This window comes from Hyperolius riggenbachi, chromosome 6 (genome assembly GCF_040937935.1).
Source record: "Hyperolius riggenbachi isolate aHypRig1 chromosome 6, aHypRig1.pri, whole genome shotgun sequence".
NCBI lineage: Eukaryota > Metazoa > Chordata > Amphibia > Anura > Hyperoliidae > Hyperolius > Hyperolius riggenbachi.
In genome coordinates, this window is record NC_090651.1 from 203,884,454 (window position 1) to 203,908,461 (window position 24,008).

The 24,008-nt window shown below is 45.3% G+C and overlaps 1 protein-coding gene across 7 annotated transcripts in view; it reads left to right on the top strand.

Annotated features, from left to right (window-relative positions):
* LOC137521286 (CMP-N-acetylneuraminate-beta-galactosamide-alpha-2,3-sialyltransferase 4-like) overlaps positions 1-24,008 on the top strand; it is a 696,719-nt gene that overhangs the window by 45,332 nt on the left and 627,379 nt on the right. For 5 of the 7 annotated variants that reach the window (XM_068240323.1, XM_068240331.1, XM_068240332.1 and 2 more), the window contains one exon: positions 15,536-15,808. The gene's annotated coding sequence lies outside the window, so the exon portion shown is untranslated. Of the gene's footprint in view, positions 1-15,535; positions 15,809-22,056; positions 23,055-24,008 lie in introns of those variants that run through there. The other 2 variants (XM_068240327.1, XM_068240329.1) reach the window with 2 other exon arrangements.

Consider the following 24,008-nt stretch of genomic DNA (forward strand, 5'->3'; position numbering starts at 1 on the left):
GGCAGTAATGTGACAAAATGTGGAAAACTTCAAGGGGGCCGACTACTTTTGCCAGCCACTCTAAATATAGTTTGTGGGCATTGTGTAGAGTTCCATGCTTACACAATTTTTTTTCCTATTCAGCACTATGTTGCTGCTGATTAATTACTCAGCAGTTAGTGACGTGGCTATATACACTATGTTTATATTTAAAATAACATCAGCGCTCAACAGGTCTTATCTGTGTAAATATTCAGTGCATCGACTCACTGTTTATATCAACACTCAAAAATACGTATGTGGCCTATTTACAGCGGAAGACCTATAGCTCTAATCCTGAATTGTTTAAATCGGAATTGTTATTACATCAATATATAACCATTTAATGGCCTAGTATCAATGACCTAACTTCACTGCCTAACCTGGGACCTTGTTTTCGAGGACCCTGGAGGCTATGACAGCAGGAAATAGTTTCTAGTAATAGCTCACACACAATTTTGTTGAAACGGCAAAAGTCCAAGTTAACAAGTCCCAAATTCAAAGAACGCCTAAGCAGATGAATGCAGGTACTTCTCACAACATCAGAGGTTATCCTTATTAAGGAAAACGATTATGCTCACCAAATTCAAATGCCAATTGTGACAGTTTTCATTCAACACATATGGCCCAGCCAGCAAATCCCAACCGATCCTCCTGTGTACTTCCAACCGTATCCAGACCATGCATGAAAGGAAAAAAGGACTCTATGGCGTAGTATGTTTGTAATTCTTCACCACAAAGTGCCCGTCACACCAAATCTCGCATACCGTGTCCCAGCACCAGCAAATCTTTCACATACAGGCACTCCCAGGTTATAACACTAGCCGCTTACCAGATGTTATGGCTGACCCGTCAGAACCAGCATAAGCATTTGATCAAGCAGCTTGATTCTCTTAATGCAAACGCTTATGCTGGTTCTGACGGGTCAGCCATAACATCTGGTAAGCGGCTAGCGTGTTATAACCTGGGGATCAAACTTTTATTCTGGTAATATCTTTAATGACTAACTGTACATGGTTTGTTGTAAGCTTTCGAAACTTTAAAGAGAATCTGTAAGAAAAATAGTGCCCCCATGGGGTACTTACATTCGGAGGAGGAAGCCTCTGGATCCTAATGAGGCTTTCCTGTACCTCCATTCCAGCGCTGCCAGTCACCACGCGCCTACGCAGTAGAGCAGATCCGATCGGGCTGAGCTATTTCTGCCTGAGCCTGAAGGAAAATCGCTGTGTGTCTGTCAGTCCCTCCTGCCATCTACATATCTGGGCCGGGGTGCGGAACCAGTGGGTTAATAGTCTATACTCTCTTGGACTGAACTTGAAATGGATGACTTATAGGTCAGGGTCAGTGTTGTTTTTTTTTTTGTTGTTTTTTTTTTTTTTGTTTTTTTTTTTCCATTCGACTTTTTCGAAAGGATTTTCCGAGGTCTGCTTCCCATGTAGAGATAATATTGTCAAAGGGGTTGGGTGAAGTATCACCAAGGATTTGGTAAATTTTTGATAAAACCTGTTCGGGTCTGGAATCATTCACACACAAATTCTCAAACTTCGAACAGTCTCTCCATGTCCCTCGAGCCCGCTCAATAGATTTAACATAGCTATGTAGCTGATGATATTGGAGCCAGTTCGGTGACCAAGAACTCTCCTTGCTAATCTTCCCCATATCCGCCATAGGAAGCAGTGTTCCCCTCACCAAAACTTCCTCAAATGTGGCCAATTTTCCCTAGAGATACCTATAAAGGTTTCGGCTCCCACCGCCGGGGAAAAACCTAAGTTATCAAATATTGGAGTCAACGGCCCTGGTATAGATGACACAAGCTGATTATTAAATATTAAACTATCCCATGCCGTCAGCACACTTCTAACCCACAAGGGTAAATTAGTTAGTGATCTTCTGAGTCTCTTAGGGGTCCAAGGTAATGCCCTCATGTGTCATTTTCATGCCAAAATGCCCTCCCCTCTCTTGCTATTCCCCTTCTTGTGTCAGGGTCCCACTCTATCTAGAGGGATATTGATATTGCCCTTAACCTTATTGGCAAACTTAGCCACTTGAGGACCACAGTCTTTCTACCCCTTAAGGACCAGGCACTTTTTCCCCATTCAGACCACTGCAGCTTTCACGGTTTATTGCTCGCTCATACAACCTACCACCTAAATGAATTTTGGCTCCTTTTCTTGTCACTAATAAAGCTTTCTTTTGGTGCTATTTGATTGCACCTGCGATTTTTACTTTTTATTATATTCATCAAAAAAGACATGAATTTTGGCAAAAAAATGATTTTTTTAACTTTCTGTGCTGACATTTTTCAAATAAAGTAAAATTTCTGTATACATGCAGCGCAAAAAATGTGGACAAACATGTTTTTGATAAAAAAAAAACCCATTCAGTGTATATTTATTGGTTTGGGTAAAAGTTATAGCGTTTACAAACTATGGTGCAAAAAGTGAATTTTCCCATTTTCAAGCATCTATGACTTTTCTGACCCCCTGTCATGTTTCATGAGGGGCTAGAATTCCAGGATAGTATAAATACCCCCCAAATGACCCCATTTTGGAAAGAAGACATCCCAAAGTATTCACTGAGAGGCATAGTGAGTTCATAGAAGATATTATTTTTTGTCACAAGTAAGCGGAAAATGACACTTAATGACAAAAAAAAAAAAAAAGTTTCCATTTCTGCTAACTTGCGACAAAAAAAAAAATGAAATCTGCCACGGACTCACCATGCCCCTCTCTGGATGCCTTGAAGTGTCTACTTTCCAAAATGGGGTCATTTGTGGGGTGTGTTTACTGTCCTGACATTTTGGGGGGTGCTAAATTGTAAGCACCCCTGTAAAGCCTAAAGGTGCTCATTGGACTTTGGACCCCTTAGCTCAGTTAGGCTGCAAAAAAGTGCCACACATGTGGTATTGCCATACTCAGTAGAAGTACTATAATGTGTTTTGGGGTGTATTTTTACACATACCCATGCTGGGTGGGAGAAATTTCTCTGTAAATGACAATGTTTTCATTTTTTTTACACACAATTGTCCATTTACAGAGTTATTTCTCCCACCCAGCATGGGTATGTGCAAAAATACACCACAAAACACATTATACTACTTCTCCTGAGTACGGCGATACCACATGTGTGGCACTTTTTTGCACCCTAACTGCGCTAAAGGGCCCAAAGTCCAATGAGTACCTTTAGGATTTCACAGGTCATTTTTGTTTCAAGACTACTCCTCACGGTTTAGGGCCCCTAAAATGCCAGGGCAGTATAGGAACCCCACTAATGACCCCATTTTACAAAGAAGACACCCCAAGGTATTCCATTAGGAGTATGGTGAGTTCATAGAAGATTTTATTTTTTGCCACAAGTTAGCGGAAATTGATTTGAATTGTTTTTCTTCACAAAGTGTCATATTCCGCTAACTTGTGACAAAAAATAAAATCTTCTATGAACTTACCATACTCCTAACGGAATACCTTTGGGTGTCTCCTTTCTAGAATGGGGTCATTTGTGGGGTTCCTATACTGCCCTGGCATTTTAGGGGCCCTAAACCGTGAGGAGTAGTCTTGAAACCAAATGTCGCAAAATGACCTGTGAAATCCTAAAGGTACTCATTGGACTTTGGGCCCCTTAGCGCACTTAGGGTGTAAAAAAGTGCCACACATGTGGTACCGCCGTACTCAGGAGAAGTAGTATAATGTGTTTTGTGGTGTATTTTTACACATACCCATGCTGGGTGGTAGAAATATCTCTGTACATGACAATTGTTTGATTTTTTTTTACACACAATTGTCCATTTACAGAGAGATTTCTCCCACCCAGCATGGGTATGTGTAAAAATACACCCCAAAACACATTATACTACTTCTCCTGAGTACGGCGATACCACATGTGTGACACTTTTTTTGCAGCCTAGGTGCGCTAAGGGGCCCAACGTCCTATTCACAGGTCATTTTGAGGCATTTGTTTTCTAGACTACTCCTCACGGTTTAGGGCCCCTAAAATGCCAGGGCAGTATAGGAACCCTACAAGTGACCCCATTTTAAAAAGAAGACACCCCAAGGTATTCCATTAAGTGTATGGCGAGGTCATCGAAGATTTTATTTTTAGTCACAAGTTAGTGAAAAATGACACTTTGTGAAAAAAAACCCAATAAAAATCAATTTCCGCTAACTTTTGACAAAAAATAAAATCTTCTATGAACTCGTCATATACCTAACAGAATACCTTGGGGTGTCTTTTTTCTAAAATGGGGTCACTTGTGGGGTTCCTATACCGCCCTGGCATTTTACGGGCCCAAAACCGTGAGTAGTCTGGAAACCAAATGTCTCAAAATGACTGTTCAGGGGTATAAGCATCTGCAAATTTTGATGACAGGTGGTCTATGAGGGGCCGAATTTTGTGGAACCGGTCATAAGCAGGGTGGCCTTTTAGATGACAGGTTGTATTGGGCCTGATCTGATGGATAGGAGTGCTAGGGGGGTGACAGGAGGTGATTGATGGGTGTCTCAGGGGGTGATTAGAGGGGAAAATAGATGCACTCAATGCACTGGGGAGGTGATCGGAAGGGGGTCTGAGGGGGATCTGAGGGTTTGGCCGAGTGATCAGGATCAGGGTAGGTGTGCTAGGGGGTGACAGGTAGTGACAGGAGGTGATTGATGGGTGTCTCAAGGTGTGATTAGTGGGGGGAATAGATGCAAGTAATGCAATGGCGAGGTGATCAGGGCTGGGGTCTGAGGGTGTGGGCGGGTGATTGGGTGCCCTAGGGGCAGATGGGGGTCTAATCTGATGGGTAGCAGTGACATGGGGTGATTGATGGGTAATTAGTGGGTGTTTAGAGGAGAGAACAGATGCAATGCACTTGGGAGGTGATCTGATGTCGGATCTGCGGGCGATCTATTGGTGTGGGTGGGTGATCAGATTGCCCGCAAGGGGCAGGTTAGGGGCTGATTGATGGGTGGCAGTGACAGGGGGTGACAGGGGGTGATTGATGGGTGATAGGTGATTGGCAGGTGATTGACAGGTGATCAGTGGGTTATTACAGGGAAGAACAGATGTAATTAATGCACTGGCGAATTGATAAGGGGGGGGGGGAGGTCTGAGGGCAATCTGAGCGTGTGGGCGGGTGATTGGGTGCCCGCAAGGGGCAGATTAGGGTCTGATCTGATAGGTAACAGTGACAGGTGGTGATGGGGGGTGATTGATGGGTAATTAGTGGGTGTTTAGAGGAGAGAATAGATGTAAACAATGGATTTGGGAGGTGATCTGATGTCGGATCTGCGGGCGATCTATTGGTGTGGGTGGGTGATCAGATTGCCCGCAAGGGGCAGGTTAGGGGCTGATTGTTGGGTGGCAGTGACAGGGGGTGATTGATGGGTGATTGACAGGTGATTGACAGGTTATCAGGGGGGATAGATGCATACAGTACACGGGGGGGGGGGGTCTGGGGGGGGTCCTGGGGAGAATCTGAGGGGTGGGGGGGGTGATCAGGAGGGGGCAGGGGGGGAGATAAAAAAAAAATAGCGTTGACAGATAGTGACAGGGAGTGATTGATGGGTTATTAGGGGGGTGATTGGGTGCAAACAGGGGTCTGGGGGGTGGGCAGGGGGGGGTCTGAGGGGTGCTGTGGGCGATCAGTGGGCGGGGGGGGGCAGATCAGTGTGTTTGGGTGCAGACTAGGGTGGCTGCAGCCTGCCCTGGTGGTCCCTCCGACACTGGGACCACCAGGGCAGGAGGCAGCCTGTATAATACACTTTGTATACATTACAAAGTGTATTATACACTTTGTAGCGGCGATCGCGGGGTTAACATCCCGCCGGCGCTTCCGTATGGCCGGCGGGATGTTACGGCGGGTGGGCGGAGCCAGTTGCCGGGGGAAGCGCGCGTCATCAATGACGCGATCGCTCCCCCGGCTAAGGAAAACGACGCACCGCCTTAAGGCGTATTGCGGTCCTTAGGGGATCCACTTTGCCGCCGCCCATGGGCTGTGGGCGGTCGGCAAGTGGTTAGAGAGGCATGTCTTAGACAGAAAAGTAATATTGGGGGGGGGGGGGATTGTAAACAAATATAGAGGTGGTGAAATTCTGATGTGGTATGAATGTCTCTGCTGTGCATCCTGGTGCCATATTGTGGTTTTGAGTTGCTTCCCTCTACGGTGCCATTTCCACCACACACCTCCCTTAATACTTACATCCGTTATACATGCCTCATCAGTCCTCTATATTTAGACAAAAAAAGACAAATAGCATTTTTCTCCTACTGCCCTCAAAGCACTATTTAGAGGCTTCTGAATAGCCATGGCATGTTTCCTGCCTAGTGTGAGGCTTCTAGTTCTACCCACTGCTGCCATGTATGTTTGTAGTCCTTGTTTGCATTTCTGTTGATACTTTCCACACTACAATGAGGCATATTCAGCAAATACCAGTCAAATTACTGTGTGCAGGTGGTGCATGGCAAGTTCACTGGTACTTACGCCAGTTTCATAGCATGCATTCTGTATGTAACAGGCTATTTGCTCTGTGGGCAGCACGGTAGTGTAGTGGTTAGCTCTCTCGCCTTGCAGCGCTGGGTCCCTGTTTCGAATCCCAGCTAGGGCACTATCTGCAAAGAGTTTGTATGTTCTCTCCGTGTCTGTGTGGGTTTCCTCCGGGCACTCCGGTTTCCTCCCACATTCCCAAAACATACAGATAAGTTAATTGGCCCTAAAAAAAAAACAAAAAAAAACAAAAAACCCTAGACTACAGTACTTACACTACATAATATAGACATATGGCAATGGTAGGGATTAGATTGTGAGCTCCTTTGAGTGACAGTTAGTGACAAGATATATATACACTGTGTATAGCGCTGCGTAATATGTCGGCGCTATATAAATGCATAATAATAATAATAATAATAGAAAAAAAAACATCATTACTTACCTGCTTCGCAATTCCCTCGCTATATTTTCAGTCCTGTCAATTCTGCCGGCCCCCTGCAGTGTCTTCCCGCCAGTTGTTTCATAACAAAATAGCGTTGACGCTGAAGTACTTACAGTGTCAGCACCAGTCTGGTGCCGGGGTTTAAGGGAGGACACTGCAGGGGGAATGGCAGAGACGACTGGACTGAAAATACAACGAAGGAATTGCAGAGTAGGTAAGTAATGATGTGGGGTTTTTCTTTTATCTGTGAAATCTCAGCAACGGAGAGCTCCCATAGCACATAAAGTTGCAGATCTCCTTCACACCGAGCTGGGCTGAGGAGTGGGCATGATCAGGGGGTGAAAGGGGTGTTCTTAGGGACAGACTGGGTAACTACATAGATGCCACTCCCTGCCCATATTTGACATTCGTCCCAGTAGAAGATTCCAGGATAGTAGTGCGGGGACCACTGGGGGCACTGAATGGTATGGACAGTGCTGTGACATATGTCACAGCACCGCGCACACAACCTAGTTAAGAAAGTGTAAACCCTGCTCTACCAAATATGCCCCAATGTTGTTTTTCTACCGTGCCTACCTCATTACGTATTAATCTACAGTTAGGTCCATAAATATTTGGACATAGACCACCTTTTTTCTAATTTATTTTTTTCTTTCCCTGTTGCCACAATGAATTTTAAATGAAACCACTCAGATGCAGTTGAAGTGCAGACTTTCAGCTTTAATTCAGTGGGGTGAACAAAATGATTGCATAAAAATGTGAGTTAGACTAGCCATCAAGCTCATTGTGAAGCAGAACTTCTTGGAGTGTGTAAGGGGCTACAAAGGACCAAACAGCCCTCTTAATAAATGTTATGCAAAACAAAAGTTTGCCTTCTTAAAACAGACGGTATTTGTGATAATTCAGGATGGAGTGAGCATATTATGTCTCACACGATGCATCACTGCTGAATATGCAAATCATCATTTGTTGTCCCTGTAAGCTAACACCACCTCCAGAACAGCTGGGATGCAATGATGTGTCAGCTTGGTATTTGTACAGAGCCACAATAATCCAGCATGCATACAGAGTGGGTGTTCCTCATCAGTGCATGGCATGTGAGGCAACTACAGCATTTTTTTAACACAATCCCATCACTTCAGGGGCTCAAAAGTAAATAGACAAATTAAATCACTGGAAATAAAATGTTAATTTCTAATACTCGGTTGAAAACCTTTTTCTGGCAATGACACCCTGAGATCTTGAGCTCATGGACATCACCAGATGCTAGGTTTCTTTCTAATTCTCTGCCAGGCCTTTATTGCAGCGGCTTTAATTTGCTGTTTGTGGGCCTTTCTGTCCGAAGTTTAGTCTTCAACAAGTGAAATGCATGCTTAATTGGGTTAAGATCAGGTGACTATTTTGGCCATCCAATAATTTTCCACTTCTTTGCCTTGAGAAAATCCTTGGTTGCTTTGGCTGTATGTTTCAGGTCATTGTCCATCTGTACCATGAAATGCCGCACCATCAATTTAGCTGCATTTGACCAGACAGTATATCCCTGAACACCTCAGAATTAATTCCGCTGCTTCTGTACTGTCGCATGATCAATAAACATTAGTGACCCAATGCCACTGGCAGCCATGCACGTCCAAGTCCAATCTAACCTCTATTCTTGGGGCTTCATGCAGTCTGCTCAATATGGTAGACTTGGATATCAATACACCTACCTTCTGAAGAGTGTTGTTAACTTGGTTGGCTGTTGTGAAGGGGTTTCTCTTCACCATGGAAATGATTCTGTGATCATCCACTGGTGTCTTCCGTGGACGTCCAGGTCTGCATTGCTGAGTTCAACAGTGCTTGCTTTCTCAGGATGTACCAAATTGTAGATCTTACCACTTGTAATATTGTAGCAATTTCTCTGAGGCGGGTTTTTCTATTTGCGCAGCTTAACCCTTTCTGGACCAGCACCCTCTGCCCCCTTAAGGACCAGAGGGTACTGGTCCAGCAAACCGCCGCTTCCCGACGAATCGCCGCAAGTTACCGTCACTCCCGCCGTACACGCAGCTCTGTCCCCGCCGCAGGCTGCTCTCCCTGCCGTCGCTATGACGGCAGAGCGCTGTGCGCCGGTCAGGAGCCGCTTTCATTGGCTCCTGACCCTGTCATTCCATGTAAGCCAATGGGAACGGCTTACATGAATGACAGGGCCAGGAGCCAATGAAAACAGCTCCTGCCCGGCTCACAGTGCTCTGCCGTCATAGAGGCGGCAGGGCATCACATTGCGGACCGAGGGACGGGCAGAGCGGACCGAGGGACGGGCTGGGGTGCGCGGTCAATGGGACGTAGAGTTTGCGTCCGGTCAGGAGCGCAGCGCCCCCTGCCCGCCGTAGATTTATACTCGCTCGGTCCGCAGGTAGTTAAAGGAATACTATCGATTCACATTTTTTTCAATTGACACGGGAATTGTTTGGGAAGTGCAGCTAAGTACTGGTGTATACATTTTAGTAGCAACTTCTTTCTTTACTGTTATCAAAATACATTCAAAGTTTACTGACTGAGGGCTGACTTAGCCATGAGGAGAGGGGAAATTCCCCTCACACTTGATCAGTTAACTCTATGTGTAGCTCTGTGTGTGACAGAGAAGAGAGCACCCAACAGCTTCAGCTCCTGTGTCCTGTGTTTCTGACTGACCTGTCTGAAGAGAGCAGAGGAAATGTAACTAATTGTCACAGCTTTTTCATACTGTTTTTGCTTTCAGAGTTTGATATGTTTGATATTTGCTTTCTGTAGTCTGATATGCAACTCTGGCTGTGCATTGAAGCACACACCCCTTCTGCAATTGATTTGTCCCAATATAGCTAAATCCTACCCTCAATAAATTACAGGTTTTGCCTCTATTTAACATGAAAATTAGGAAAATGTTTACGCAGCTACTTAGACATTATTTGCACACTGTCATTTTAGAACACTTGGGTATCGATGGTATTCCTTTAGGGCCCTTTTCCACTAGCAATCGCTAGCGTTCACGCTGAACGCTAGCGATTGCTGAATCGCAATTACCGGCGATTCCCCGACGTTCGCGGCCGCGATTTTGCTATGCTATGCACTGCATAGCAAAATCGCGGCAAATATCGCTCTGCCGCGCGTTCGCGTTCCCGGCAAAAACGAATCGCGGTAGTGGAAATGACCTACCGCGATTCCTATGTTAAAAAGCAAACCGTAGCGATTGTAAAATCGCTAGCGGTTTGCGTTTTTGCGATTCAGCCAGAGCAAACGCGCTGGTGGAAAAGGGCCCTTAAGGATAGCTTCCTTCACTTGTATGGAGAACTCCTTTGACCACATGTTGTCTGTTCACAGCAGCATCTTTCACATGCAAGCACCACACCTCAAATTAACTCCAGGCTTGATAATGACATAACGACGGACTTGCCCACACCTGCCCATTAAATAGCCTTTGAGTCCATTGGCCAACTACTTTTAAGCCCCTGAAATGAAGGAATTGTGTTAAAAAATGCTTTAGTTGCCTCACATTTTTATGCAACCATTTTGTTTACCCCACTGAATTAACCTCCGTAGTGTTAAGGACGAGCCTGACTCATCCAGCTTAAAGTTGCTGATCGCGGTAAGGGCCTTTTTTTCACTACCCTGCCATTTGCGATTTGATTCCAATCGCAAAACGCAAGGTATATTAAACTAATGGAAACTTCAGCAGCAATTTCCATTAGTGCGATCCGTTTGCGATGCAATTTTGGTCAAAGCGCAATCGTCCTCCTGCCGCGTTTTGGATGCGATTGAGCTATACTATATTGAGTATAGTAGCTCAATCGCATGGTGGAAATTGAAATTTCATAGTGGAAAAGAGCCCTAAGGACGAGTCAGACTCGTCCATGCTACGAGGGAGATTTAAAGCTGCTTTGCGCTGCTGGCTCTGCTTTTTTTTGCTTCTGTGGGCTTCCATAGGACTGATGGATGCACACCGTGGGTAGCGATCTATGCTACCCACAGTGTCCCAATATGCATCCATCTGGCCTAGAGTAGTGCGGCGGCATTTCATCCCGTTCTCCCTACTTCCTTTCTGATCCTCTGTCTGCCCCCCCCCCTCCTTCTTTCCCTTCCAATCCCCCCTCCTTCAGATCCTCCCTTCTGATCCCCCGGCAGCTCTGTGCGATGAGCAGGGGTATTACTCACTGAGGCTCTCTCCAGCGATGACCGCACACTCTCCTCTGTTGTGCAGCTCCAGGCTACTTGTCACAGTACAGGGATGCGACTTGACGACGTCATGAAGTCCCGTCCCCATACTGTGAACAGTGGCCCGGAGCTGTATGAGGGACGAGAATGCACGGTCATCGCTGGAGAGGGCCTTGGTAATACTCACAGCTCATCTCGCCGCTTCGCCAGGGGGACCGGGAGGGAGGATGGGAACACCTGTAGCTGGCTCAGCATCATCAACTCAAATCACCACCCTCGGAGGGGAAGAAAGGGGGGATTGATCCAAAAGGATGGGGGGGGGGGTATAATGCTGCTAGTATCTCCCTGCTGGTCTGGTATAGATCAGTTGATTACAGCGCGCGGCTCTGAGAGCCGAGCGCCGAAACTGGGTGCCCCATAGCAGCAATGCTATGCTGCGCAGGGCGTGTAGCGGTAATTCGGGTCTCTGGCGGCTGCCACACCCCGAATTACATCTCCCTCCAAATTGCGACAACTCGGAGGGGGAATAGTATTTAACGCTGCCTTGGAGTTTAGGAGCAGCTGTGAGAGCTGTCATTCGGCTCTCACCGTGCCAAACTGAGCGGCGCCAAATTAATATGCACCCAGTCTGGTATCTCCCTGCGAGTCTCACTCGTCCATACCGATGCCAGTAAGTTTCTGCTGTACGAGTGAGACTCGTTCTTACCGCTAGGGAGGCTACAGGCAAACGATTATCAGGGCAGTCAGGCCAGTGCATTGATTAAAAGAAAATAAATATGTCCGCCTCCACATTCCTCTAACTTAAGTTGGTAGAGTAGTAACACAGAGGCGCCAAGTAGAAAAAAAGCAATTAAAAACCGTTTAAAAAGGGGGAAGTTGGTGGACTCGCCTCCCTCATGTAAAGACAAACCGGACAGTGGGACGTTACTCGCAGTATAAAGTAACTTTTATTAAAAGCTCCAATGTTGCAACGCGTTGCACGGGTCACAATCCCACTTCATCAGGCAAAAAGTTTGGAGGGTACAAAGTCGGGTGAAAAGCGGAAAAAAAACTCATGATATAATGAATTGGTTGTGTAATGTGGATAATTTATAGAACATTAGTAGCAAAGAAAGGTGTCATATTTTTATTTTCAGGTATATAGCTTTATTTTTTTATTTTATTTTAATTTTTTTTTTTTTTTTTGCATCATTCTGTAATAATTGCAGTTTCCACAATACACTCATTTTAAATGATTTCACAGAGAAGGCTAAGGACCCTTTGAACTTTTCTCTGCAAAAAAAACAGTAAACAAAGTAGATCAATGAGAGATAGTTGAGATAAGTGCTTTGAAAGACAGTGCTGTCCACGACTTTATAAAGTCAAGAGCTCAGAGAAGCTCTTTTGCGTAGATAACTGAAGTTTCTTAACTCTTCTTGTACTGGAAACAATATGAGACTCAAATCTGTGCTAATAATATTTTATTTCTTAGCTGTATTAAACATAGAAATCATTATATCATACGTTTATTTTCACTTCAGATTCCCTTTTAAGGTTAGGTGTTAAAAAGGAGGTATGCATTGTGTTATGTTTCTTTTACGTCACATATCATTTAAAGGACAACTGTAGTGAGGCGTATATGAAGGCTGCCATATCTATAGCCTTTAAAACCATACCAGTTGCCTGGCAGTCCTGCTCATCCTCTGCCTTTAATACTTTTAGCCATAGGCCCTGAATAAGCGTATTCAGATAAGGTGTTAGAAACATTGTCAGATTTGACAAGATTAGCTGCATACTTGTTTCTGGTGTGATTCGGACACTCTTGCAGCCAAGATAAATCAGCATGGCTGCCAGGCAACTGGCATTATTTAGAAGGAAATAAATATGGCAGCCTCCATATTCTTATCACCACAGTTGTCCTTTAAAGAGACTCTGTAGCCTCCGAAAATGAATATTATTATTTTTTTTTTCCAGCCTTGTTAAGCATTAATGTTTTAGCTGAACCACCGCTATCCCGCGGCAAAACGAGGCTTTAATCACCCCCAAAAACCCGGGGCAAATTGCGGGACTCCTTCCTGTTGGAGGCAGAGCTTTCAGCTGCAGCTCTGCCTCCATTCAAATCTATCTCTCGCGGATCTCCGCCTCCTCCCGTCCCTCTCAGTCTTCCTTCCCTGAGAGGGGAAGGAGGCGGAGATCCGCGGGAGATAGACGCGAATGGAGGCAGAGCTACAGCTGAAAGCTCTGCCTCCCCGGGCAGCAAAATCAACATCCAAGAAGGTTGTGGATTTTTTCCCCGGTGTTTGGGGGTGATTAGGGCTCGTTTTGCCACGGGATAGTGGTGGTTCAGCTAATACATTAGTGCTTAAAGGGAAAGTTCAGGGACTAGCTAAAAAAAATAAAAATCCATTTCCACTTACCTGGGGCTTCCTCCAGCCCGTGGCAGGCAGGAGGTGCCCTCGGCGCCGCTCCGCAGGCTCCCGGTGGTCTCCGGTGGCCGACCCGACCTGGCCAGGCCGGCGGCCAGGTCGGGCCTCTTCTGCGCTCCATGGTGCGTTCCACGCCGGCGCGCTGACGTCATCGGACGTCCTCCGGGTTTTACTGCGCAGGCTCAGAACTACTGAGCATGCGCAGTACAGCCCGGAGGACGTCCGATGATGTCAGCGCGCCGGCGTGGAACGCACCATGGAGCGCAGAAGAGGCCCGGCCTGGCCAGGTCGGGTCGGCCACCGGGAGCCTGCGGACCGGCGCCGAGGGCACCTCCTGCCTGCCACGGGCTGGAGGAAGCCCCAGGTAAGTGGAAATGGATTTTTATTTTTTTTAGCTAGTCCCTGAACCTTCCCTTTAACAAGACATGCTAATAAAAAGGGTCATTTTCAGAGGCTTCAGAGTCTCTTTAACCACTTCGCCATATCTGGACGGATATATCCGTCCAGATAAGCACTGCTGCAGCCGTGTGGTGCGCACGATCGGGCGCGCGCTCCCACTGCCTCCCGCTGCCCCCCGATCAGTGAATGGGAATATAATTCCCATTCACCGATCTAAGTCCCCGGCAGAAATACCGACGCTTTCTCATCAGAGAGCGCGGTATTTCTGCGCCCAGGAAACATCACCTTCTTCTTTTCTTTTAGTTCCTGGATGCGAGATCGTTCGCCTCCAGGAATTTTTTGAATGTAAATAGTAAACTGCACCCACATACCTTTATTAAATAAAAAAATACATTATATTACATCTAAAATTAGCTATTTACCTCACAAACTAAAATTACCCAAATACATTTTTGTATTAAAAAAAAAATTACAATTAAAAAAAAACTGCATAAATAGTTACCTAAGGGTCTGAACTTTTTAAATATACATGTCAAGAGAGTATCCTATTACATTTTTTTTAAATTATAAGCTTGTAAATAGTGATGGACGCAAATTGAAAAAATGCACCTTTATTTCTAAATAAAATATCGGTGCCATAATTTGTGATAGGGACGTAATTTAAACGGTGTAATAAGCGGGACAAATGGGCACATAAAATACATGGGTTTTAATTACTGTAGCATGTATTAATTTTAAACTATAATGGCCAAAAACTGAGAAGAAATGATTTTTTTTTCCATTTCTATCTTAATTTTCCTGTTAAGATGGATTTAAAAAAAAAAATTCTTAGCAAAATGTACTACCCAAAGAAAGCCTAATTAGTGGCGGAAAAAACGAGATATAGATCAATTAATTTTGATAAGTAGCGATAAAGTTATTAGCGAATGAATGGGAGGTGAACATTGCTCGGATGCATAAGATTTTCAAAGCTGTAGGCTGAAGTGGTTAAAGGGGAACTGAAGAGAGAGGTATATGGAGGCTGTCATGTTTATTTTCTTTTAATCAATACCAGTTGCCTGGCAGCCCTGCTGGTCTATTTCTCTGCAGTAGTATCTGATTAAAACCAGAAACAAGCATGCAGCTAGTCTTGTCAGATCAGACTTATAAGTCTGAACCACTGAAACACCTGATCTGCTGCATGCTTGTTCAGGGGCTATGGCTAATAGTATTAGAGGCAGAGGATCAGCAGGGCTGCCAGGCAACTGGTATTATCTAAAAGGAAATAAACATGACAGCCTCCATATACCTCTCTCTTCAGTTCCCCTTTAAGGTGTGTGTTAATGCAAATTGTATGCATTTTTGAATTGGGCCAGCAAAACAAACTTCTTGCCCAATTTCTGACTTCATACAATTTGCATTCAATTTGCATGCTCTACTTCTCGTAACATTTGAAAGCTGACCGTCCCAATTTACGCCAAGGAGAACAGATATCTGCCTTTTGATTTTGAGGTTGTGTTTGCAGTGTGAAGGTGGGAGGAGCCACTCTATCAGCAGTGCATGTCTTGGGAGATTACTGGAAAAGGAGTTACCTGATTTGTAACTGATGTTGTTGTTGACGTGACTCACAACGGAATTCTTTGTTTGGCCAATATCTAGGGACTGATGAGCTTGTTCCATTTGTGTTAACAAATGAAGATTCCTCTGCAGTGGATGATTTATGGGAACATGAGCTGAGTGATAGTTCAGGGTCCAGCACTGAAGCCACTGAAGCATGGGTAGCATATTGTAAACACTACTGGGGAGAAAACTCATCAGAAGAGGAGTACAAAAATTCAGGCACTGACTCCACCCAAGTGGGGGTTCAGTCATCTTGCCACCATGAGCCTGAGGACTGGGATGCCGAGATGATTGCTGAAGAAAACCCATATGGTAATTTTTTTTTTTTTTTTTTTTTATTTTTTTTTTAAGAACCTAGAGGAAATGTGAACTGAGAGGAAAATAAATACCTTTGCTGGCTTTCTATCTTTTGTCATTCTTTATTTAAAGGACAACTGTCGCAAGAGGGATATGGAAGCTGCCATATTTATTTTCTTTTTACGCAATACCAGTTGCCTGGCTATCCTGCTGATCCTGTCCCTAATGCTTTTAGCCATAGACCCTGAACAAGCATATGCAGATCAGCTCTTTTTGACACTATTGTCAGATCTGACAAGATTAGCTGCATGTTTGTTTCAGGTGGGTTAATCAGGCACTACAGCAATCAAAAAGATTAACATGGCTGCCTGGCAACTGATATTGTTTAAAATGAAATAAATATGGCAGCCTCCATATTCTTCTCACTTCATTTGTCATTTAACAGAAAGTGTTTAGAGAACAAAGGTAAAATGATGGGACAGTTAATACATATAAAAAACATTTTGAACCGATCTTTCCAAAGCCAAAGCCAAAGCAAGTGACCAATTGCCGTTGAAAGTACAGTTTAACCTCTTGCCAACCGCCCACTACCTATGGGCGTCAGCAAAGTGGCACCCCTAGGACCGCGGTACCTGGGGGACTGAGTAACCATTGTTAACCCCCGATCTGCCCCATATAAAGTGTATAATACACTTTGTTAAGCTAACAAAGTGTATTATACAGGCTGCCTCCAGCCCTGGTGGTCCCAATGATCGAGGGACCACCAGGGCAGTAGGCAGCCCTTCTAGTAAACACCCAAGCACACTGATCCTGCCCCTTGATCGCTGACAGTACCCCTTAGACCCCCCCCCCCCTGATCACCCCCTCAGACCCCTGTTTGCACCCAATCACCCCCCTAATCACCCATCAATCACTCCCTGTCACTATCTGTCAACGCTATATTTTAGATTAGGTCCTAAACTGCCCCCTGGCGGCTCCTGATCACGTTCCACACCCTCAGATTCTCCCCAGAGACACCCCCCATGTACTTTATACATCTATTCTCCCCTGTAATCACCCACTAATCACATGTCAATCACCACCTGTTACTGCCACCCATCAGATCAGACTCTAACCTGCCCCTTGCGGGCACCTGATCACCCGCCCACACCCTCAGATTGCCCGCAGACCCGCCCAGATCAACTCCCAAGTGCATTGTTTACATCTGTTCTCCCCTCTAATCACCCACTGATTACCCATCATTCACCCCCTGTCACCACCTGTCTCTGCTACCCATCAGATCAGACCCTAATCTGCCCCTTGCGGGCACCCAATTTTTCACCCACACCCTCACATCGCCCTCAGACCCTCCCTGATCACCTCCCCAGTGCATTGCTTGCATCTATTCCCCCCTCTAATCACACCCTGAGACACCCATAAATCACCTCCTGTCGCCCCCTAGCACTCCTATCTATCAGATCTGGCCCTAATCTGCCCCCTGCGGGCTTCTGATCACCCGGCCAAACCCTCACCCGCCCCACCGCAGTGACAGAATTTTTTTTTCCTGATCACTGCTGGTCTCTGCGACTTAATTGTGGCTGAGACCAACCGTTATGCCACACAATATGCAACCGGCAATCCAAGAAGCTACCATGCCCAGCGAGAAGTAGTATAATGTGCTTTGGGGTGTATTTTTACACATACCCACGCTGGGTGGGTGAAATATCTCTGTAAATGGACAATTGTGTGTGTGTGTGTGTGTGTGTGTGTGTGTGTAAAAAAAAAAAAAAAAAAAAAAAAAATCATTTACAGAGATATTTCTCCCACCCAGCGTGGGTATGTGTAAACATACACCCCAAAACACATTACACTATTTCTCCTGAGTACAGCGATACCACGTGTGACACTTTTTTGCAGCCTAGGTGCGCTAAGGGGCCGAAAGTCCTTTAGGCTTTACAGGGGTGCTTACAATTTAGCACCCCCCAAAATGCCAGGACAGTAAACACATCCCACAAATGACCCCATTTTGGAAAGTAGACACCCCAAAGCATTCAGAAAGGAGCATGGTGAGTCTGTGGCAGATTTCATATTTTTTTTTTGTCACAAGTTGGCAGAAATGGACACTTTAATTTTTTATTTTTTTTTTGTCACAGTGTCATTTGCCGCTAACTTGTGACAAACAATAAAATCTTCTATGAACTGACCATGCCTCTTAGTGAATACTTTGGGATCTTCTTTCCAAAATGGGGTCATTTGGGGGGTATTTATACTATCCTGGAATTATAGCACCTCATGAAACATGACAGGTGCTCAAAAAAGTCAGAGATGCTTCAAAATGGGAAAATTCACTTTTTCACCATCGTTTGTAAACTTTTACCCAAACCAATAAGTATACACTTATTGGATTTTTTTTTATCAAAGACCTGTAGCACAGTACATTCAGACAGAAATTTATATAGAAATTTTACTTTATTTTTAAAAATGTCAGCACAGAAAGTTAAAAAAAAAATTTTTTTTTGACAAATTCATGTCTTTTTTGATGAATATAATAAAAACTAAAAATCACAGCAGCAATCAAATAGCACCAAAAGAAAGCTGTATTAGTGACAAGATAAGGAGGTAAAATTCATTTAGGTGGTAAGTTGTATGACCGAGCAATAAACCGTTAAAGCTGAAGTGGTCTGAATGAAAAAAAAGGCTCTGGTCCTTAAAGGAGTTTTCAGGCAATTACAGTTAAAATAAGGGCTACTTACCCGGGGCTGTGTCCAGCCCCAAGCTCCCAGCACGTCCCGCAGCCGCTTGACGCCTCTGCCTCCCTGTAAGGCTTGGTGGTTTATTCTCCACAGTCAGCATGCAACGCATGAGCTGACGTGGAGGAGGTACACACACTAGCACAAGGAAACAGGCTATCCCTAGTATAGTGGAGGGGAGGACTGACTCCAAAAGGAGATTGTGGCGCACAGAGCCGGTGCAGATCCGACAGCCACAAACAATGCTTTCGCTATAACGTCTCAGCGCAAAGTAGCGCTGAGCGCATAAACCAGAACTGAGGAGATCAGGACAGGTAGACAGAATGAACGCTTGCTAGCTAGCCGCTACTTAGTGACAGCAAGCGTCCACAACAAGACAGACTGGAATGAGGCAGCCAATGCGAAGCGGCGATGGCGTGCCTCACAAAGACAGGACAGGATAGTCAGGAAATAGCAGGACCAAGATAGATGAACGTAACACAGATAAATATACAATAAGTAAGATTTCCTAGCGTATTACAATTACAGCTATCAATGAAACTATTTGTAACGTCTGACTAACATATGTATATATCGGCAATGAACCGATATATGACATAAGCAGGAACACTGACTTAGGACTGGAACGATACAGGGAACAGGACTCAGAAGGATTCGCTATCTCTTCGCAGAGATGAACGCAATCCACAAATGGTAACAGAACAGGATTCAGAAGGATTCGTTATCTCTTCGCAGAGATGAACGCAATCCACAAACAGAACCAGGAGCAGGGTAACTACCTCAGCACGGGTGATCACGGTACGCGCAACCTACCAAAATGTGCTGGAAAGCTGACTAACTGCACACAGGATATAAACAGTTCGTGTACGTATACATCAGCGACACTGATGTATCAACGTAACATGAATACAAGGAAAATAATAAACGTGCTGGTATGCATATATATTGGCAATGAACCAATATATGATGCAAAGACCAGCAAAGTATCTTTAGAACAAGAAACACGATCGGGGGCTGAAGCAACAGCAAGACAGGCTTAAACTGAAGCTATGAAAACCCGAGGAGTCCTGCAGGAAGCAGATCTTTATACTGAGGTCATCCAATGGGAGCAGACATGCAGATTCCCACACAGGTGAATGATAATCAGTCACAAGCTGACAGCAGGGAAAGGCAGACAAAGCTATGCAGCTTGCATGGAAAGAGATCAGAACTGCCTGAGCTGCAGCACTACTACTTCCAGCAATACCTGCTGCAGCAGCGATCATGACACTCCCGGTCCGCGGTGATGACGTCAGGTCGGCCTGTACTTAGCGTGCGCTAGCGGTGCTGTCAATCACCGCCACGTGGACCGGAGTGTACTGTGCAGGGCCAGAACTTCTGCGCCTGCGCAGTACGCTCCGGTCCACGTGGCGGTGATTGACAGCGCCGCTTGCGCAGGTGCAGTACAGACCGACCTGGAGGTCAGCCTGACGTCATCACCGCGGACCCGGAGGCAGCGATTGGCTGCGGGGAGGGCGGCGATTGGCTGCGGGGAGAGCTGCGGTGCGGGGCATGCTGGGAGCTTGGGGCTGGACAAAATCCCGGTAAGTAGCCCTTAATTTAACTGTAATTGCCTGATAACTCCTTTAACCTCCTGAGTGTTACAATGCTCAGGAGGTTTTGCATTGTCCGTGCCCCCCCCCCCCCCCCCGCGCTTATTTATTAAATTAAATGTGTAATTTTAGATTCTAGCTAGCACTAGGCTAGCTAGTATTGTTTGCCGGCACCTCCGTAACCTCCACGATTGCCTGCTGGATACATTACCATGCCGGGATCCCGCGATAGGCACAGCCTCCCCGCTCAGCTCCAGTCTTCACTATGGGGAGGAACGTACATGGCGTCTCCGACCTGCAGTCCCGATCCTCCCCATAGTGCGGACCGGAGCTGAGCGGGAGGCTACTCGATCACTGGATCCCGGCAAGGTAATGTATCCAACGGGCAATGGGGGGGAGGGGGTGTCGGCAGACAATACTAGCTAGCCTAGAGCTAGCTAGTATCTAAATTACACAACCTCTAAATAAATAAAATCATTCCGGCGATCCCTGAGCCTGCTCTTGTCTCAGATATCGAAACAAGTTATATACTGTTGTGTTCGTTCAGCACAGTGTGCAAGTAGCGTATAGAGCAGAAGCTGGACTGTAAAATGCTGAGCAGACCACTAGTTCTCTGTGTTATAACATCTCTTTTTTATATTTCAATTCAGATGTATTAACCCCCTTGCCGTTCCAATTATTGCGGCAAGGGGGCAGCGCAGCCCTCTTTTTTTTTTTTTTTTCTTCTTTTTCTTCTTCTTATTAATAATAATAATAATAATAATATTATTATTTTCTTTAAATCATGCAGCTAGCCTAGCGCTGGCTACATGATAGCCGCTAAGCAGCGGCATCCCCCCACCCACTCCGATCTGCGCAAGCAGGAAATCCCGTTCAGAACGGGATATCCTGCATGGCTTCCCCTGTCGCCATGGCGACGATCGCGATGACGTCGTGACGTCAGAGGGAGTCCCGATCCACCCCTCAGTGCTGCCTGCCACTGATTGGCCAGGCTGCGCAAGGGGTCTGGTGGGGGGGGGCAGCGGGTAGCGGAGAATCGGCAGCGAGCGGCGGCGATCGAGTTATGCGCGCAGCTAGCAAAGTGTTAGCTGCGTGCAATAAAAAAAATTGTGAAAATCGGCCCAGCGGGGCCTGAGCAATCCTCCTGCGCTGGTTATCCCGAGCTCCGCTCTGGATAACCGGCAAGGAGGTTAATTAACTCAGGCACGCCAAATTTCCTCACACACATTGCACTTCCTCTGTTCTAGCTCCTCCTTGTCTAGAACAGTTTAGGAAGGAAACTGCACCATCTAGATGCTTCTTAAAGATAACCTGTACTGAGTAAAAAAATTAAAAATAAACACATGAGGTAACTTCAAAGGAACATTACATAGTTACCTTGCCATCAGTTCCTCTCAGAAGCTCGCCATTTTCTTCTGACAATAATCCCTTCCAGTTCTGACAATATTTTGTCAGATCTGAAATATATCAGTTGCTGTCAGTAAAATATCAGTTGCTGTCAGTTATAGCTAAGAGGAAAACTGATGTACCAGGTAATGTCCATGTTTCCCTATGGCTCAAGTGGGCGATGTTACAGTTTAACTGTGTGCTGACCAGAAAGCTGCTATGGGTAATGGCCATTTTCAAAATGGAGGACGGAAAATTCCCCTGATCACAGTGAACAAACAGGACGCAGGACAGGAGAAAGACACTGAGGAGTAGACTACATGGAAGGTAAGTATGACTTGTGTATGCTTATTTTGACTTTTAATTTTCAGTTCAGGTTTTCTTTAAGGTGTATGAGACAGCTCTGCACGGAGTTCTAAAAACCTACCAGCATTTTGTCTCAGACACTGATAAATCTGGCCCACTGAGCCTACATCTGACTCAGCTGTTTTTTTTGTTTTTGTTTTTTTTTTTGAGCATGCTCAGTACGGAGTGGCAGTTGAGAAAACCGGTCTGAGCTGGTTAGAGCTATGGTGTCACAGTTTTTGGCTGGCTGTGAAGAAACTGATCTGTGAAAGAACATGGCGCTGCTAAGATGATGTGCCAAGCTGGCTGCAATGATTAAGAGAGCAACGGAGAGGTACAGTGAACCTGAAGACTGCGCAGAGAGAGAGAGGCAGAAAGAGTAATCAGCTGATTAAGAAGTATTCAGAGTAGAAAGCAGGAAGATAAGAGAGAAGATAGTAAAGCTGGAGAGATGATTTCCTGTATACTGAGACAATCTATGAAGACAGAGCATGCAAGAGAGGAGAAGGTAAACTTGTGACTGAAGCTACATTGTGGAAAAATTAATGCAAAGGCGGCTAATTGATCTAAGTATGAATGTATGAACTGCTCCTAGCTCAAGCCAAGCGTTCAGGTATTCTCTGGAGTTTATAAGATGTGTAAAAGAATCCCAAAGACTTTCTATTTGTGAAGTGAATCAAGCTGTTGCCAAGAGGCCTCATGAGTCTATAAGAGTCTATGTGTACAAGTAATTATGAGAACCTTCCTGCAGTCATTTCTCTGAATTATATTTCTTCATATAAAGAAAAGTATACTTACCTGTAGAAGTGATGTTCTGAGTTTCTGAAAGAAAATGAAGTTTATTAGAGATATTATTTACCAGTTTACCAGTTCAATTAATTTAAGTAGGAGTCTACCTGTATGATAGTCTGCAGTAACTTGGATGGAGTCCTGTTGAGAAAAATATGAGCATTGAAAGTTTCTATCAAATACTCATTCAATAACAGTAACTAAAAAGATTGCAGGCTTGAATCACACTTACCAGGATGAACCTTGAAGTGCTGGAGCTGTTTATCTGCAAAAGAAAGAAAAGACTGCTTACACAAGATGTGTGGATTGCTATACTTCCTTGTGGATTACAATTCTTGATCGGCCAACAGGAAAACAGAGCCTTTGTTCCTGGAAGGATTGAGCATGGAAGATGTCTTCTGAGTTAGAGTGAATAAAAATGTATATATCTGCTTAGTTCTTACCATTTAAAGATGCATGCAGAAATAGAGCACTTAGATGAGCTAAAGCAAGGGACTGAGACTATGTAGCGTGGAAAAGTGCTCACAAAGGTGTTATTTGTCTTTGCTGAAAAATAAGTTACTAGTTTTGTTTTCAGGACAAAGGAAGGGTTTGCAAGCCACTAAAGGTCCGTACACACGTCGGACTGGAGGCAACGATGGGTCCGTCGTTGCCTCCCGCTGGGTGGGCGTTCCAATGACAGTCCGGCGTGTGTACGCACTGTCGGCGGACTGATACAGCTGTCTCTGAGCGATCCGCCTGGCAGATCGCTCAGAAACAGCCGTATCAGTCCGCCGACAGTGCGTACACACGCCGGACTGTCGTTGGAACGCCCACCCAGCGGGAGGCAACGACGGACCCGTCGTTGCCTCCAGTCCGACGTGTGTACGGACCTTAAGTCTTCAGTAGCTAGATGGATAAGACAGACAATAGATATTTGCTATCAGTCAGCAGGTAAAGAATCTCCAATACAGGTTAAAGCCCATTCAACTAGATCAGTCTCTACCTCATGGGCAGAAAGAGCAGGGGCATCTTTAGATCAGATCTGTAGAACGGCAACGTGGTCAAACCCATCAACGTTTAAAAGACACTACAGAATTGACCTGCTGTCGATTCAGGACATGTCCTACAGAAGAAAAGTTCTGCAGGCAGTTGTCCCACCCTAATTGTGAGTAAGAGCAAGTTCTCTGTGGTCTCTCAATTCAGGGGGCCGGACTGGAGGATGCAGAGAGAAAATACTTGTTCGTGTCCTGTAATAGGTATTTCTGATAGTCCTTCAGTCCGGCCCCCTCTATAACCCATACCCTATAAGTCACTCCTGGTGTAAGGTTCTGACTCGCTTCCTTCTGACTTTGTGTGTGCACCTTGGTGTATATTACGCTGTGATAAGTGAGG